The sequence below is a fragment of the Loxodonta africana genome, chromosome 14, assembly GCF_030014295.1.
Source record: "Loxodonta africana isolate mLoxAfr1 chromosome 14, mLoxAfr1.hap2, whole genome shotgun sequence".
Lineage (NCBI taxonomy): Eukaryota > Metazoa > Chordata > Mammalia > Proboscidea > Elephantidae > Loxodonta > Loxodonta africana.
Window position 1 is genome coordinate 24,239,952 of NC_087355.1, and position 18,282 is coordinate 24,258,233.

The 18,282-nt window shown below is 36.6% G+C and overlaps 1 protein-coding gene across 27 annotated transcripts in view; it reads right to left on the reverse strand.

Moving 5' to 3' along the window:
* STAU2 (staufen double-stranded RNA binding protein 2) overlaps positions 1-18,282 on the reverse strand; it is a 362,398-nt gene that overhangs the window by 128,166 nt on the left and 215,950 nt on the right. Inside the window, exon 15 of one of the 27 annotated variants that reach the window (XM_064267840.1) lies at positions 1-18,282. This exon is cut by the window's right edge and continues 12,441 nt beyond it. The exons of the other annotated variants lie outside the window; for them this stretch is intronic. The gene's annotated coding sequence lies outside the window, so the exon portion shown is untranslated. 27 annotated transcript variants of the gene reach the window in all.

Genomic DNA, 18,282 nt, shown 5'->3' on the forward strand with positions numbered 1-18,282 from the left:
TACTACTACTGAAAGATTTAATTTTCTTTTAACTGTATCCACTATAAGCCCACAAAAAATAAAATAAAATAAAAATAAATGTGTCCTGAAGACATTCAGTATTGTTGTACATACATAACTCATATATAAAAGATAAACATAAAGGTGCAAGTTAGCACATAGCTCCCAAGAAGACTTTACAACATTCAGTAAACATAACAGAGACTGCTAGTTGTTCTCCAGTAGTTCTCTATGGTAACTCCTAGCTGGGCACTTGAATGCTCAGAATAAAGATCATATTTCCCAGGCTTCCTTAATGCTACAACTAGACCTATGACTAAGTAGAATGTAAACAAAAGAATTATTTGGCAGCTTCTTAGAAACTTTTAAAAGAGATTTCAGATGTGTGTCTCTTGCTCTTCCTCTTTACCCATTTCATCAATCCGCTGCTTAGAATATAATTACCACCATATTTGACCAGTGGACAAGATGAATCCTACAGACTGTAGGGCAGTGAGCTGGAAGGAACCTAGGTCCCTGAGGACTTCATGGAACCAAATCATCGTATCAGTTCTAAACTGCAAGCCTATAGACCTTTATGTGAGCGAAAAATAAACATCTATTTTGTTTAAGTCACTATATTGTCTACAAAAGAACCTAATCCCAATGGGATTTTTCTAACTGCCCCAGAATTGACACCAGGACCCATGGCCAACAGCAAAAGGAACTCTAAAACAGCCGCCAACATTTAGGGCTAGGCCTTATTCCCTTCCCTAACTCCCTCTGTAAGAGTCAGCAAAACTGGTCCAAACATGAAAAATACACATAGGCACAGCAGAGAGGGTAGTGTGAGGGAGGGAATCTGGGTCGTCAGCCTTATCAGGCTTACAGTATTGTCAGTGAGGGGGTAGTTCTAAGAAAACAGTTTAGAGAGAATGGCTGTACCTGTACAAAAGGCAGACTTACATTTCATTCCCGGGCTGGAGGCTTGCTGAAAGGTCTGTAAGCCCCCTTTGAAAAAAAACCTTGACTGTCTGATGTATGTCCCTGGCAGTTTGGAAGTATCTGAGTATAGGGACTGGGACTGGAGATTTCTGAGAGCTTACTGAAGGAACCTTAGGCAAATAATATACCTGAAAAAAAAAGGATTAAGGGAAACGTACTCACCCCGGATCTCCATGGCCCTAGAGGGACTGAAAGAATTCCAGCAAAAGCCAAAGGGGGCTACTCAGGCCAACCAAAGTGATACCCCACTGACAGAGGGGGTTAGAGGCATGGACCGCTGCTAACGCTCAAAGGAAACATGGTCGCCCCTCAGGGACAGGAGGAGCTGGGCAGAAGCTGAACACTGCCCCAAGAAAATCACAAGCTTTATCCAGCAGTGGATAAAACCAGGTTAAGAGTGACTTCTCCTACCAATAGGCGACGCTGGTCCCCATCCAAGTTTCCTAATGCCAGAGGAGTTAGGCCATGAAACAGAGGTGGAGTGTGCAAGAAGGTGTCTCAGAACCATGTCAAGCCCCCACCTCACCCTGAGTGAGAGGAAGAGAAAAGAGATCAATGTGCACATTCCCTCTCCAAGTCTCTTGAGCCAAAACAACTAGTTTGCAACGGAGGGATATGGGCATGGAGCTTTACCCTGAACGGGACCAGACTTTTAAATACTAAAGGTAACCAGAAAGTTATGGAATTTGCCAAAGATATAGCAAAAGAGCAGTCCTGGTGGCACAGTGGTTAAAAACTACTGCTGCTAACCCAAAGGTCAGCAATTCAAATCCATCAGCTGCTCCTAGAAACTCTATGCAGCATCTCTACTCTATCCTATAGAGTTGCTATGAGTCGGAATTGACTTGACAGCAACTAGTTTGGTTTTTTGAGGTACGCAAAAGAACATGAATGAAAGATTTGACAGAGCATGGAGGAAAGGGATGAACTGAGCAATATCAAATCACATGATGCTATACTCCACTGCACTGATACTGCCCAGTAAACCAGATTAAAATATGTGAAAAAATATATGAAACTATTACTTCAGAAGGACTCAATTTTGTATTAAAAAAAAATAATATACTGATAAAAGTCCTAAGAAAGATCCACACTTTAATATTTAACTACTTATTCTAATAAAAACAAGTCTGATATGGCTCTCTTCAGTTGTATATTTTCTTCTTGAAAATAAAAACATTAGAGTTCATAAAACTGAATTTCAAAAAAAAAAAACAGCATTTTGAAATTCATCCTTTTAAATCTAAAAATGCTTCCTATGACTCAAAGTATCAGCAGGAGTCAGGAATCTTAGAACAAGGAGGGTAATCAAGTCCCATTATGTTCTTAATGCACAAATCTTCAGGATTGACAGGGCAAATCTTTCTGCTAGAACAAAGCAGTGTATTTTGACAAATGTATTTGAAAAAATTCCAATATACTAATGTCATAGCACCTTGATTTTGATGAAATAAAAATGAATAAAGATAATTTTAAAAGATTACAAAAGTCTTTCCTTATGTTTACTTTGTAGAAGGTCAGGGAAAAAGAGAAAGACCTTCAGTGAGATAGGCTGACACAGTGGGTGCAACAATGGGCTCAAACATAGCACTGATTATAAGGACGGCATAAGACCGGGCAGTGTTTCGTTCTATCGTACAGTACAGAAGGTTGCTATGAATCAAAACTGACTAGTTGGCACCTAACAACAAAAATGTGTTTTCTTTAAGATGTACTGTTTATAAATCGTATCATTTCACTTTAAGTACTCTAAAATATAAGCAGCCGATCTTGACTTATAATGCCTTAGTGTATCTTCCAGATTTAAAACACCACCAACTATTATAAATTTACATTTTATTTCTTATCCCATAGATTTATAAAAATTGTTCCACTAAAAGGTAGATCAGAAATTTCAACATATGTGAATTCCTTTGAAATTTGGAAATCTATAACAATTTTTATTTTTTAAAATAAGTTTACTAATTTGATTTGTAATCCTATAAATCCAGAAAAGATACTACACTACCGCACTCTGACACTGATCTTGCCTTTTAGAGATTTATTCTTCCTGAAAAGAATGGCTCTAAGCATTTCAACTATTCATATAATTTAAGGGAAAAAAATAATAACTTTATAAGCTTTTAAAAAAAAAAAGTAATTTAAATATGAAGCTAGCTATATGAAGTTTATACACCCATTTGAAAATGAGGGGCCATTCAAAGGGAAATTTAAATTCCCTGTACCCCCCACCTCCAAAAAAAGTTGCATCATACTGTTTCCCGCATGGCTGGAGTTCCTTGATGTGGCAGGACTACTAAATATTTTACTAATCTCAGCAGGGAACTGGTTAACTGCTTGTCTGTCAGATGTTTTTAATGGTCATCCCTGTAGGACAAAAACGAGAAGGGTGTGAAAAAGACCTACAGTTAAAAAACGTTGCTTGTTAGATCATTAAGGAACGATAGAGGCCTGTGCGTAAATTCCTGTGGTACAGATCACAATCGGTGTCAAGGAAACATGTATTTGATCACATCATCTCAGGTTCATTAACCACGAAGTCTACTTCACAGCAGTAGGCAGAGATTCCATTGTTGCCACTGTACAGAAACCCCTGCCCAGAAGAATAAAGACAGCAACGAGCTAAAGTGCAATACATAGTTTAACACTAAAGCTTAGGATGTTCAAAACACGCCTGATTCTTGCAGTCTGCTAACCAGCTATACAAAAGACTTAAATTTTTATTAACGCAAAATAGCATCCTCTTGGCAAGGCGTGTGACAGTTTTGTTTAATAAACATTGACATAATAAGTAAATTAAGTTGACTATTAAATATTTCTTAACTATTTTTTAGATCACTTATATGGGTCAGCTATGCTCAACAGTACAAACCTACATTATGTTAGTTCTACTTATAACTGATGAATTACCTTATAAATAATAAGTAAAATGAGTTTATCCATGAAATGAACTTATAGCAGTGTCTGGCACATGGTTCGCATTTTAATATATCTATATATAAATATTCTTATTACTATTATAACATCTATAATGATGTAATAAAATAAAAGGTATGACAAAGTATGTAAGTATTAAATATTACTTATATTACCTTGGGATAATGTCCATCACTGACTTTCTCTAAAGATTTTTTTTTTTCCTGATCCCTTTCATAAGTAAAATCAACTTTGTAACTAAAATGTCAACATATAATTAACACACTCAGTTACGTACCAGTGCTCTAGCTATATGGGTAATATTGTTTCACTCTGCATGCAATATGCTTGTCACATTAATGCCTCTAAAAAGTTAAGTGGATGAATGGAAACACATTACACAGACTGAGAATCAACTTGTAATTATCTTTTCTCTCTTTTAGAAATTCTATGCTTGGCATAAGCTTTGAAAATTACAAGCCAATATTTACTGTACAAAATCTGGCAGTGATGTACAAAGATTTACTTCTTTAGACAGATAAAAATTGTCTAACAAAAGCAACAACAGATGTGCTGACAGCATTATAAGTGTGATAACTGCATTCTTCATGTTGGTTCAACACTTCTCTGCTTTTCAGTTTCCACTGACTATGCCAGCGAAGGCCTAGGGAGGTAAATAAATCTCACACACACACACACACACACACACAGAGTTATTGCAGTTTTACATTTCCATCAAAGGAAGGCACTGAATTATTTACAACGATCAATTTCATGTCTACTGGGAAAGAACTCCCCCCCTTGCAGTGTGTATTCATGTTTTGATGTACCCATACACACCCGTTTACATATGTAAAACAAACCACATTAAAATCTAGAGGAATTTGTAAAAAAAAAAAAAAAGACTTTTTAACAAGGAAAACTTTTTCTAAAGGAAAAGGGAAATTACCCTGATACAGGCAATCAGTATACTGACAAAGTTAAACTAAAGCAAACTGTTCCCTCAACAGGGCAAACTCCACTACTTTTCATGTATTAAAAATCTACTATATTAAGCATCATTTAAAAAAATGGACACTACAGCCTTTATAAGTCTTTTCATTAAATAATGGTTTCATTAATAATGGCATTTAATTAACTTTTACAAAAATATCGGAATATGGTGCTTTCTACCCAGGAATTACAGATTTTAGAAACATATATACTTACATCTAAAATATAGTTACATTAATGATTAAAAATATTTATGACTTTTGCTTTCACACAAGATGGACTAGACACTTTTCCTTATACCTTCTCCTAACTAAAAATGGTAGACATTACATAAAAAACAAACATTTAAGATTTTGAAAGATGGAGAGAAGGCAGGCTGGCTGGAGACCTTGGGACTTGAGGAACAACATGGTAGCGAGTTCCTGGGCTTTCTTTTGGCCTCTTATATTCCACAATGGGTGCTAGTGAAGCCAACAACCCAGAAATGTCAATGGGTGCAGAAAATAAAAAAGGCCCCAAGAATAGCCTGCTTTCTCTAGACAAAGGACCAGGAAAGGGATAACCTAGTTAGAAGAAAACACTTAAGACAATAAATGCCTACTCCAGCCAAACACTACAGAAAAAAAATATAACAGTCCCATCCCTACCCCAGCAGTAAAAGCCAACTGGGGCATCTAGACCTCCATCCTTACCAGACTACAGTGAGGTACCCCAACTTCCCCACTGGGGTGGTAATAGAGAGGCCAAGTGGGAAATCTGAACTTTCATTCCTGATGGGCAGTAAAGAGATCCCCATCCCCACAACATCAGTGGACCCAAAAAAGACAGTGAGGTGGGGAGGCTGGATTTCTGTCCCCACCTGGTAGTAGTGAGGTATCCCAGCCCTCAATGTTGGGGTGGAGTCAGGAGAGGCATAGTGGGGGGTCAGTACTTTCACCACTGCCCGGTGGTAACTGCCCCCTCCCTCCACCAGGATGCCAACAGAGGTTAAGGTGGGGAACCTGAACTTCTACCCACACCTGGCACTAACAAAGTGGTGTCCCTATTCTTTAGTTGTGTGATGTCAGAGGAGGCCTATGAACTCAGAAAACTTAAATAAAACCCAGAGTCTCTTAAAGTATGTCCAACGATTCACTTGTCCAGGATTCATGTCCTGAAAATCATTCATTACATCAAGAACCAGGGAAATCTCAACTTGAATGAGAAAATCAATCACCAGATGCCAACACAAAGATGACACAGATATTAGATTTATCGGACAAGTTTTTTTAAAATAGCCATCATAAAATTGCTTCAATAAACAATTACACATATGCTTGAAACAAAGAAAAAATAATAGTGTCAATAAACAAAGAGAAGATACAAAGAAAATCCAAACTCAAATTTTAGTACAGGCAGTCCCCAGGTTACAAACGTCCAACTTATGGACAACTCATACTTGCCCTTTAATGTTAGGTAAATTTCCCCTCAGTTTGAAACTACTCAACCAATCCCTACTCACAACAAATTCTTCATCACAATCAACTTTACTTGCTGCATGTGCAGATTTTAAATCATTGAACTGGCATCAAGGCTTTTCACACACTAAAGTAAGGCTACATAAGAACTGTATGCACCTGTTCTGACTCACCTACAAATTCGACTTAAAGACTCAAAGACACAGTTAGGAACAGATCTTGTTCATAACCTGGGGATTGCCTGTACTGAACAATACAATAACCAAAATTAAAAACTCAATGAATGGGCTTAAGAGCAGAATGGAGCAGAAAGAGGAAAGAATCAGTGAACCTGAAGAAGACAGGAAAATAAAAACTGGCCAGTCTGAACAAAAGAGAGAAAACAGACTGAGAAAAAAATGGACAGAGTCTTAAGAACCTGTGGGACCATAACAAAAGACCTAACATTTGTGGCACCAGAGTCCCAGGAAGAGAAGAGATGGTGAGTAAATTCAAAGAAATAATGCCAAAAATTTGCCGAATTTGGTTAAAGATATAAACTTAGAGATTCAAGAAGCTGAGCAAACCTCAAACAGGATAAATCTAAAGAAATTCACACCAAGACACGTAACAATCAAAATTTTGAAAACTAAAGAGAAAGAAATATCCTGACCTATAAAGAAAAACAATTACAACAGATTTCTCAACAGAAACCATCGAGGCCAAAAAGAATTGGCACATTTTTAAGTGCTGAAAGAAAAGAACTGTCAACACAGAATTTTATATCCAGCAATAACATCTTAATGAAAGAACAGGAAATCAAGACATTCTCACATGAAGAAACACTGAGTTTTTTTTTTTTTTTTTTTTTGCCAGCAGGCCTACCCTAAAAGAATGGCTAAGTTTTTTTGGGGAAAAAAAAAAAGATAAAAGAAGAAGCCTGAACGCCATCAAAAAGGAAGAAAAAACACAAGAAAGAATAAAAAATATTGGTAAATCCAATAGACTTTTCCTCTCCTATTCAACTTTCTAGAATACATTTGACTTTCGACGCAAAAATTGTAACACGGAAGTGGTTCTCAATGCATGTAGAAAAAATATTTTAAACAATTATATTGTAAACAGGATAGTGTAAAGGGCACAAAGAAGGCCACAACATTACTCATGTGGTATTCTTAACCAAAAGTGAATAATCTCAAGCAAATCTTGAGAAAACATCAGACAAAATCAAACTGAAGAACATTCTACGAAATATCTGACCGGTACTCTTGAAAAATGTTAAGGCCACAAAAGACTTAAGAACTGTTACTAATTGGATGAGACATTAAGCTAAATGCAATGTGGGATCCTGGCTTGGATCCTTGAACAGAAAGAGGCCATTAGTAGAAAAACTGGCAAATTCTGAATATCTATACAGATTAAAGTTTTTTGTCATCATTAATTTCCTGGTTCTTTTTTTTTTTATATAATTATACTATGGTTATATAAATTAATATTAGCCTCTGCACTATTTTCTCACTTTCTGTAAGTTAAAAAAATTTTGTTGTTGTTGTTAGGTCCTGTCTAGTCAGTTCTGACTCATAGCAACCCTAGCTACAACAGAACAAAACACTGCCCTTTCCTGCACCATCCTCACAATCGTTGCTATGCTTTAGACCACTGTAGCAGCCACTGTGTCAACCTAGCTCATTGAGGGTTTCCCTTTTTTTTACTGACCCTCTACCAAGCATGATGTCCTTTTCCAGGAACTGGTCCCTCTTGATAACATGTCCAAAGTACATGAGACAAAGTCTCACCATTCTTGCTTCCAAAGAGCATTCTGGCTCTACTTCTTCCAAGACAGATTTGTTCATTCTTCTGGCAGTCCATGATATATTCAATATTCTTCACCAACATCATAATTCAAATGTATCAGTTCTTCTTCAGGCTTCCCTATTCATTGTCAAGCTTTCACATGCATATGAGTTAACTAAAATACCATGGCTTGGATCAGGCATACCTTAGTTCTCAAGGTGACATCTTTGCTTTTTAACACTTTAAACTTAAAAAGGTCTTTTGCAGGAGATTTTCCCAATGCAATACGTCATTTAATTTCTTGACTGCTGCTTCCTTGGGCATTGATTATGGATCCAAGTAAAATGAAATCCTCGATAACTTCAGTATTTTCTATTTATCATGATGTTGTTTACTGATACAGTCATAAGGGTTTTTGTTTTGTGTTGAGGTGTAATCCATACTGAAGTCTTTGATCTTCATCAGTAAGTGCTTCAAGTCCTCTTCACTTTCACGAAGCAAGGTTGTATCACTTGCATATCACAGGTTATTAGTAAGTCTTCCTCCAATCCTGATGCTGAGTTCTTCTTCGTATAGTGCAGTTTCTCTGATTATCTGCTCAGCATACAGATTGAGTAAGTATGGTGAAAGGATATAATTCTGACGCACACATTTCCTGATTTTAAATCACACAGTATCCCCTTGTTCTGTACGAATGACTACCTGTTGGCCTATGTACAGGTTTTTCATGAGTACAATTAAGTGTTCTGGAATTTCCATTCTTTGCAATGCTATCCATAATCAGTTATGATCCATACAGCCAAATGCCTTTGCATAGTCAATATAACATAGGTAAACATCTTTCTGGTATTCTCTGCCCTCAGCCAGGACCCATCTGACATCAGCAGTGATATCCATGTTCCACATCCTCTTCTGAATCCGGCTTGAATTTCTGTCAGTTCCCTGTCAATGTAGTGCTGCAAATGCTTTTGAATGATCTTCAGCAAAATTTTACTGCATGTGGTATTACTGATATTGTTCTATAATATTTGCAATCTGTTGCATCAACTTTCTTCGGAATGGGGACAAATATGGATCTCTTCCAGTTGGTTGGCCAGGTAGCTGTCTTCCACATTTCCTGGGATAGAGGAATGCTTCCAGCATTGCAACTGTTTGTTGAAATATTTCAATTGGTATTCAGTCAATTTCTGGAGTCTTGTTTTTCACCAATGTCTTCAGTACAGCTTAGACTTCTTCCTTCCATACCATCTGTTCTTGATCATTTCTACCTTCTAAAATGGTTGCATGTCTACCAATTCTTTTTGGAACAGTGACTGTGTATTCCTTTCATCTTCTTTTGATGCTTTTGATTTTTTTGTCCATATAATGCTTCAATACTGCAATTTGAGGCCTTAATTTTTTCTTCAGTTCTTTCAGCTTGAGAAATTTCTTTAAGGGTATTAATAATATGGAAGAAAACCCTTGGTATCACAGAATTAAGAAGACTTTGAAAGGAGCCAACAGTCTATTAGAATAAATAATAGATAAGCTTAAGTTTTTCAATGCATATTAGAACTGTGTACTAAAAGAATCTTCAGAGAACAAGAGAAGGGATCAGTGAAGACAAAATTTTCTCCCAATTAGATTAAAAAAAAAAATACTAGGGTAGCATGGTAAATACAAAGCTATAATCATTCTACCTCTGATATGGGAAGGAAAAAGAATGCAGAAAAAAATTTTCTTGCATAAAAGCCTGGAAACTTTATCCAAAGCAGAATGAAAAAGAGGACTTAAAAGTTACTCCTTAAATCAGAGGTTTAGAGAAAAAAATTTAATACGTTATAAAAATTATAATATTCATGGGCAACCTAGTAATGGGGACCAAGAAATGTGAACCAAGCAACATCAGTAAATGCTAACTAATTTGCAAAACTAAGAAGAAATATGTTGTTGATTAACCTGCAAATTAAAATTGGTAGGAAATACCATCTATGACAGATAATTTTTTAGCTATTTCTATTTTACTCTGCCTTGGAAGACACACAGCCAGAATGCTCATTAGAAGCAAGGATGGCAAGATTTCATCTCACATACTTTAGACATATTATCCAGAGGGACCGGTCTCTGGAAAAGGACACTACTCTTGGTAAAGTAGAGGGCCAGCAACAAAGAGGAAGAGCCTTGACGAGATGAACTGACACAGTGGCTGCAACAATGGGCCCAAACATAGCAACAGTTGTGAGGATGGTGCAGGACTGGGCAGTGTTTCGTTCTGTTGTACATATGGTCACTATGCGTAGGAACCAACTCGAAAGCACCTAACAACAACAATCTTTACTCCAAGGAAGTACTACTATCACTATCTCTACTTTCGCTTCTACCATTCCCTTCATTACAATCAGTTTCCACTGAAGCTACTGTAACAGACAGCAATAATCGCCTAAATGCCATCTTTAAATGCTCTATCTGCAGCATTTGACAATGTGGACTCACTTCTCTCTTCCTCAACTTTCTCTTCTCTTGGCTTCTGGGATGGTAGTCTCTCCTTGTTCTCCATTCACTTTTCTTTTTTCCTCAGACTTCTTTGCTTAAATGGTGGTGTTTTCCAAGGTTGTCTATGGCCTACTTCTGTTCTTTTATTACTTTCAAGTCCCTCCCTTAGTAAATCTATCTATTCATCCCTAAGCTGATGACTCCCAAATATCTATACCTAGCTCAGGAACTCTTCCATGAGCTCTAGACCCATATGTTCCAACTACCTATTTGAAATTTCCATCTCAACATTTACAGGCACCTCAGTCTCAGCATGTTCAATACTGAACTCCTAATTTTTCCACCTAAATTGCTCAGGCTTTTGTGTTTCATACCTATGGGGAAATGGACCACTATCTACCCTGTCAAGGAGCCCTGGTGGTGCAATGGTTAAACACTTGGCTGCTAACCAAAAGGTCAGCAATTTGAACCCACCAGCTGTTCCACAGGAGAAAAGACCTGGTGATCTGCTCCCACAGATTACAGCCTTGGAAATCCTATGGGAGTAATTCTACTCTGTCCTGTAGGGTCACTATGAGTCAGAATCAGCTTGAAAGCCCACGCAAAAATAACAACATCCACCCTGTCAGCCAATTCAGAAATTTCACAGACTCCTCCCTCTCTCTCACTCCTGACATTAAATCACTTTCTGAGGCCTGTTAATTCTACCTACTAAAAATTTCTAGATTCATTCCCCTATTTCTAAATTTCCATGGCCATTACTTTAGTCCATGTTTTTCTTTTTAATCAGAATTATTGTGCTAAGTCTTCTAATTGGTCTCCCTGCTTCAAGTTTTACTCATATACCCTTTTGCAATCATTAGAGCATCCTAACTAAAACATAAACTTAATCGTATCAGTTTGACTTCAAATTCTTCACTGACTTCCCATTACCTTCAGGATATAGTTTATATACTACCTCCCTATGGGGCAGTTTTACTCTGTTCTATAAGGCTGCTATGAGTTGGAATTAACTCAATAGCAACTTTTTTTTTTTTTTTGGTTTCCTCTCCCTAGCGTGGTATATAAATAAATCCTTTTAATACCTGACTCTTGCCTACTCCTGAACATACACTCCATGCGTCAATAATAGGAAACTAATGGAAGTTTTCATGCTTTCCAATGTAAATGCGTTTTACACATGCTAATTCCCTCTCTAAAATCCTCTTCTCTATTCTTTTTGGTAAGGCTAATTCATACTTATCCCTTAAAACTGAGATCAGTATTCACTTCATTAGGAAACTATCACTGATTCTTCAATCTGGGTTAGTTTACCTTCCTCCAAGTTCTTGTAGCATCCCATGTTTAACTCATTCAGCACTCAGAATGATCTTTTCTAATTATCTACTTATTTTTCTGTCTTCCACAACTAATTTATGAGCTTCTCCAGGCAGAAACTTTATTTTATTCATCTGCAAATTCTGACCAACTAGTAGAGAACAAACATCTACTGAATAAGTAAATAAATGAATGAAAATGCTATCTCTTCTTCATTCCAGCCAACAAAGGTGGGTTCTGTTTCTAGTAACGGAAGAACAACTCCCATCAGAGCAACCATCCATCAGTAACCAACAATAAACTCTAGGCAAAACATAAGAAACAGCTACCTGGAGGCATTGGAAAGGAACCAAAAGCAGACAGGAACTTAGTTTCTCTAAACTGACAGTTGTAGAAGGAAATGATGCTGTTTCTGGTTTGTTTTTACAGCTTTATTATATTTGCCTTTCAGCAGCCTCCACTGGTGTGGCATAGAAGAGCTAAAACTCAGAAAATTTAAAAATTGGCTTCAAGAGTCAGAGAGAGAGTCCCAAATTCTGCATATAAACTTTGCCCAATTCTCTGGCTGATTCCTGAACTATACATGCATGGAGCAGACTCTAAGAAGCCTAGTTAGTACTAAGATAAACATGGATTTCAACTATTTCCCATAGCTGTGGAGAACAAGTTTGGAGTTTGAGTCTAGCCAGGTTCACTACCTAAGAAAACAAAATGCAAAAAAATATTCAGAGTAATATAACAGAACTCAGAATGTCTAAATATATCATTCATAACATGACACAATCCAAAATTACTACACCTAGAACAAGAAAAAGGTGACTCATACTCAAGAGGTGGGAAATCAATAGAGAGCAAACCCAATATATCTCAGATGTTGGAATAAGCAGAAAAAGTGTTTAAAGAACCTATTATTACAATGATCAAGGATATAAGAAAATATATAATGAAAGAATGGATAAGAAATCTCAACAGAGAAACAGAAACTATGAAAAACCATATGGAAATCCTAGAACCGAAAAATGCATCATCTAACATAAAATAATTCACTGTATGGACCTGATAGAGGAAAGAGTAAGTTAACTTATAGATCAAAAGATATTATACAATCTGAAGATCAGAGAGGAAAGAGATTGAAAAAAAAGAATAAAGCACCAACAACCCAAGTGAAAATATCGAAATGCCTAATATCCATGAAAATGAAGTCCTAGAAGAAGGGAAGTTAAAAACGCAGCAAAAAAAATTATTTGAAGAAATAACGGTCAAATTTCTTCCCAAATTAGATGAAAACAATAAATACACAGATTTAAGCAGCTCAGGAACACCAAGAAAGATAAATACAAAGAAAACCACATAGTCAAACTGCTGAAATCTATAAATAAAAAAATATATATATATATTTTTAAAAATTTTATTTATAGATCATCTTAAAAGTAGCCAGAGTAAAAAACACATTAAAAACCCAAAATCCAGTGCCGTCAAGTCGACTCCGACTCATAGCAACCCTATTGGACTGAGAACTGCCCTACAGAGTTTCCAACGAGCGCCTGGAGGATTCGAACTGCTGACCCTTTGGTTAGCAGCTGTTGCACTTAACCACTACACCACCAGGGTTTAAAAAAAAAAAATATATTATATACAGGGAAATAACAATATGAAAGTCTGACTTCCCTGAAAAATCAATGGAAGCCAGAAACAGTGAAATTACATCTTTAAAGTGTCGAAAACAAAGAAACAAAACACAAAAATCCATCAACCCAGAATTCTACATAAAACAAAAATATATTTCATGAATGAAAGTGAAATAAAGACATTTCACATAAATAAAAACCAAAAGAATTCATTGTCAGTAGACCAGATCTACAAGAAATGATAAAGAAGGTTCTTCAGGCTGAATGGAAATAGTGTAGATGAAAACTCAGGTCTTCATAAAGAAATGAAACATACCAGAACTGGTAAGCATGTAGGTATATATAAAAATACTATTTTCATCTTAATGTTTTTATAATACATAGGAATGCTTTAAGCAAAAAGTATTACACTGTATTGTGGGGATTATAATCTATGTAGCTGTAATACATATGATAATTATAAAAGGATCAAGGTGGGAGGAATGGACCTATCTCATTGCAAAATTACTGCCGTTTACATGAAATAGTAAAGTATCTAAGTAAACTGTAAAAAGTTAAGACAGCCTGGTCAACAATTACTTTAAAACAAAGATGAGAATGTAAAGGGGCAGGGTAACTAAATTAATGGAGACCGAACAGCCAGAATGGAAATAATGAGACTGTTCATGCATTGTGAAGAACGTAACCAATGTCAGTGGACAACTTGTGTAGAAATTGTTGAATGGGAACCTTAACTGCAACACAAAGCTTCACCAAAAACATGATAAAATATTATTTAATAAAAAAAGACAGCAAGAACAAAAAGTAAAATGGGAGCCCTTAATCCAATCCTATCAACAATTACATTAAATATAAATGTACAAAACACTTCCATTAAAAGGTAGGGATTATCAGATTGGATAAAAGAGCAAGACCCAGCCAAGTGTCATCTACAAAATGTGCACTTCAAATATAAAAATACAGATCAGATGAAAAAGATATATCGTGTAAAAGTACCTATAAGAAGGATGAACTGGTTATATATTAATATCAGATAAAAGAGACTTCAAGATTATAATAAAGATAACGGTAAAAGAGTCAGATAATACATAAATAATAATCATAAAGGTGTGTATACCTAAACACAGCACTTGAAAATACATGAGGCAAAAAATAACACAATTAAAGGGAAAAGTAGACAATTACACAATAGCTGAATATTTTATCCCCACTCTATCAACAAGTCAGAGAACTAGACAAAAAAAAGAGAGAGAAAATTTGAAAAACAGTATCAACTAATCTGACATTTACAAAACCCAATAACTACAGAATACACTTTTTTTCAATACACATGGCACTGAATAGACCATGTTAGGCTAAGCTTAAATAAATTTTAAAAAACTGGAATCACAGATGGTATGACCATAATTGAATTAAATTAGAAATCAATAAAAATAAGATTACTTGGAAAAATTCCAAACACTTGGAAAATAAACAACACACACCTACCCAAGTGTTGGCAAACTATATAGCTCAGGGGTCAAATCTGGCCCACTGCTTTTGTACAAACTACAAGCAAATAATGTTTTCACATTTTTTAAATGATTTAAAAAAAACAAAAAGAACAGTATTTTATGGCACATTTGTATCTCCCATATTTTGAATATTTCCCTTATCTCAAATTATTTTCGTAGGAAAGATATCATGATTATCAGTATTATGGATTTGTGTCCCCCGAAAAGGTATGTTGAATTCCTAACCCCTGATAGCTGCAATGTAACCTTATTTGGAAATGGGGTATTTGAAGATGTTACCAGTTAAAATGAGGGTGGATCCTATTCCAATATGAGTGGTGTTGTTATAAAAGAGAAGAGGCACACAGAGACATACAGAGGGAAGACGGCAATGTAATGATAGAGGCAGAGATTTTAGGAGCCACAGCTGACATCGAAGAACACCAAGAGTTGTTTGGAGCCATCAGAAGCTAGGAGAAAGGCATGGAACAGATTCTTCCTCAGAGCCCTAAGAAGGAATCAACATTGATACCCTGATTTGTACTTCTAGTCTCCAGAACTATGAGACAATAAACTTCTGTTCTTATAAGCCACTCAATTTGTAGTACTTTGTTACAAATGCCCTAGGAAATTAATACAGTTATTTAAAACTAATTAATTAAAATTAATTAATTATAATTAATTAAGGGATCGATTCAATGGAGATTAAAAAACAATTGCTGGAGTTCTGGCTTCTGGTAATGGAAAAATTAGTTCAATGGACAAAGACTCCCGCAGATAGCAATATAAAACACACATAAATTTTGATCACTGGAATGTGATCAACAGCAGACGTCACCAGGACAGACAGTCTTCACTTGAAAGACCAAAACTATATGGAATAATAATTGTGAGTTTATGGCTTCAATGCATGAGGGCATTCCCCAGCTTCCTATGGTTCTACTGGTAGAAAACTGTAGTTTCACCAGCTAGGGGTGGCAGAAGAAAAAGCTCAGGGCTGACAGAATAGCTGGAAAATTAGGGAAGAAATCCTATACACAAAATCTGTATATAAATTCTACCCAATCCCTGGGAAACCCTGGTGGCATAGCGGTTAAGTGCTACGGCTGCTAACCAAAAGGTTGGCAGTTCGAATCTGCCAGGTGCTCCTTGGAAACTCTATGGAGCAGTTCTTCTCTGTCCTATAGGGTCGCTGTGAGTCAGACTCGACGGCAGTGGGTTTGGTACCCAATCCCTGACTGCTAAACTTTGCATGCACAGGGAAAACTCTAGAGGGCCTAATTCAAGATATCATCAAGGAAGTAGTTAAGATTTGAAAGTTGGCTACTTGTTTTATGGAATCCACTTCCTAATCTGCACACAGCTAAAGCGGCAGAAAGCTGAAGCTTTATTGGTTTGATGTATCAGTGGTGATGGGGTTGACAGAATAGCTGAAAACTTAAGAAAGAAACTCTGGAAGCTAGGGAATGTAAAGAGGATGGGCTCCAAAATCTGTGTATAAATGCTGCCCATATTCTTGGCTTACAGCTATACTATACAGGATATGGGAGACCACAAGGGAAAAACAGGAGCTGGAAGCTAAAAGAATTGAGCAGAAGTATCAGCTCTGCAACCAGGGCTTCAAACTGATTTTTCCTGGCTTAATCATGGCCAAGGAAGTGACAAATGGAGCAGACACAAATTTTTTAAAAATTTGAGTGAACTGGAAGCATAATTGGAAGAGGAGAAATTATGGGTCAAAGCCCTGCTAGAAACTTAATCTCACTATTAGAAAACAAGGACAGTGTACACATTGCACAGCAACCAAATCTCTTGCCTGTTGGATTTTGCAGAGTCAGACACAGCAGTGCCCAAAGTGTTGCTCTGAATGTGTGTCCCTCTCCTTAGTCCTGGCAATAATCCAATCTTATGCATCAGGCTCCTGAAAGGGCTTACTACACCTCTTCCGAGTCTTCCATTCTAGGGCTTTGACCTGTAATTTTTCCTTTTCCAGTAATGGTTCTAGATCACCCAAAATTAAAAAATTTGGATCTGTTAAGATTTTGTTTAGTCGGTCATGATTGAACCGGTTTGAACTGGTTTGAGGCCCTGCCTGCAACACATCACGAGGGAGACAAAGTCTGCAGTTTTAGTACAGGTAACCTATTAGACAAAAACAAAAAAATCCTCAGAAGGAGATAACATAATCCAGAATTGCTACAACATATTATTCACGATGCTTGTTTTTCAAACAAAATTAGAGACATGTAAAAAGGGAAAAAAGTGACTCACCCTCATAAATAAGGCAGTCAATAGAAACTGATTCCTAATGTGCCCAGATTTAGTTGATAAAAGCTTGGATTTACTTGACAAAAGTTTCAACACAATGATAAAGATGTTCAAAGAATTAAAGAAAAATATAGTCTCAATGCCTAGGCAGACACAGAATCTCAACAGAGAAACAAAAAATAAAAAGAACCAGACGGAAAGGTTAAAGTGGAAAATACAATAAATGAAATGAAAACTTACTATATGGGCTTGGCAGCAAATTGGAGAAGCTAGAATAATCAGTAAACTTAACGAGAGATCAACAGAAAATATATAACCCAAAACTCTGAAACCTGTGGGAGAATATGAGGTCCAACATGTGTGGTAACTGAAGTCCCAAAAGGGGAGGTGAGAGGGATAGAAAACACATTTTAAAAAAAAGTGGTCAAAAACTTTCCAGAACTGATTAAAATATTATCTTATACTTTTAAGCCAGCACTAGAGTTTGTCAGATTGTCAGGCAGTGGTGGCTTGCATGTTGCTGTGATGCCAGAAGCTATGCCACAGGGATTTCAAATACCAGCAGGGTCATCCATGGTGGACAGGTTTCAGGGGAGCTTCCAAACTAAGACAGACTAGGAAGAAGGACCTGGGAACCTACTTCTAAAAAATTGGCCAGTGATAACCTTATGAACAGCAGCGGAACACTGATACAGTGCTGGAAAATGAGCCCCTCAGGTTGGAAGGCATTCAAAATACGGCTGAGGAAGAGCTGTCTCCTCAAATTAGAGTTGACCTCAATGATGTGGATGGGATCAGGCTTTCAGGACCTTCATTTGTTGATGTGACATGACTCAGAACATGCAATGTACAAAGTATAAACCTAGGAAAAGTGAAAGTCATCAAAAATGAAATGGAACTCATTAGTGAGCTGAAATGGACTGGTATTGGCCATTTTGAATCAATCATATGGTTTACTGTGCTGGGAATGACAAACTGAAG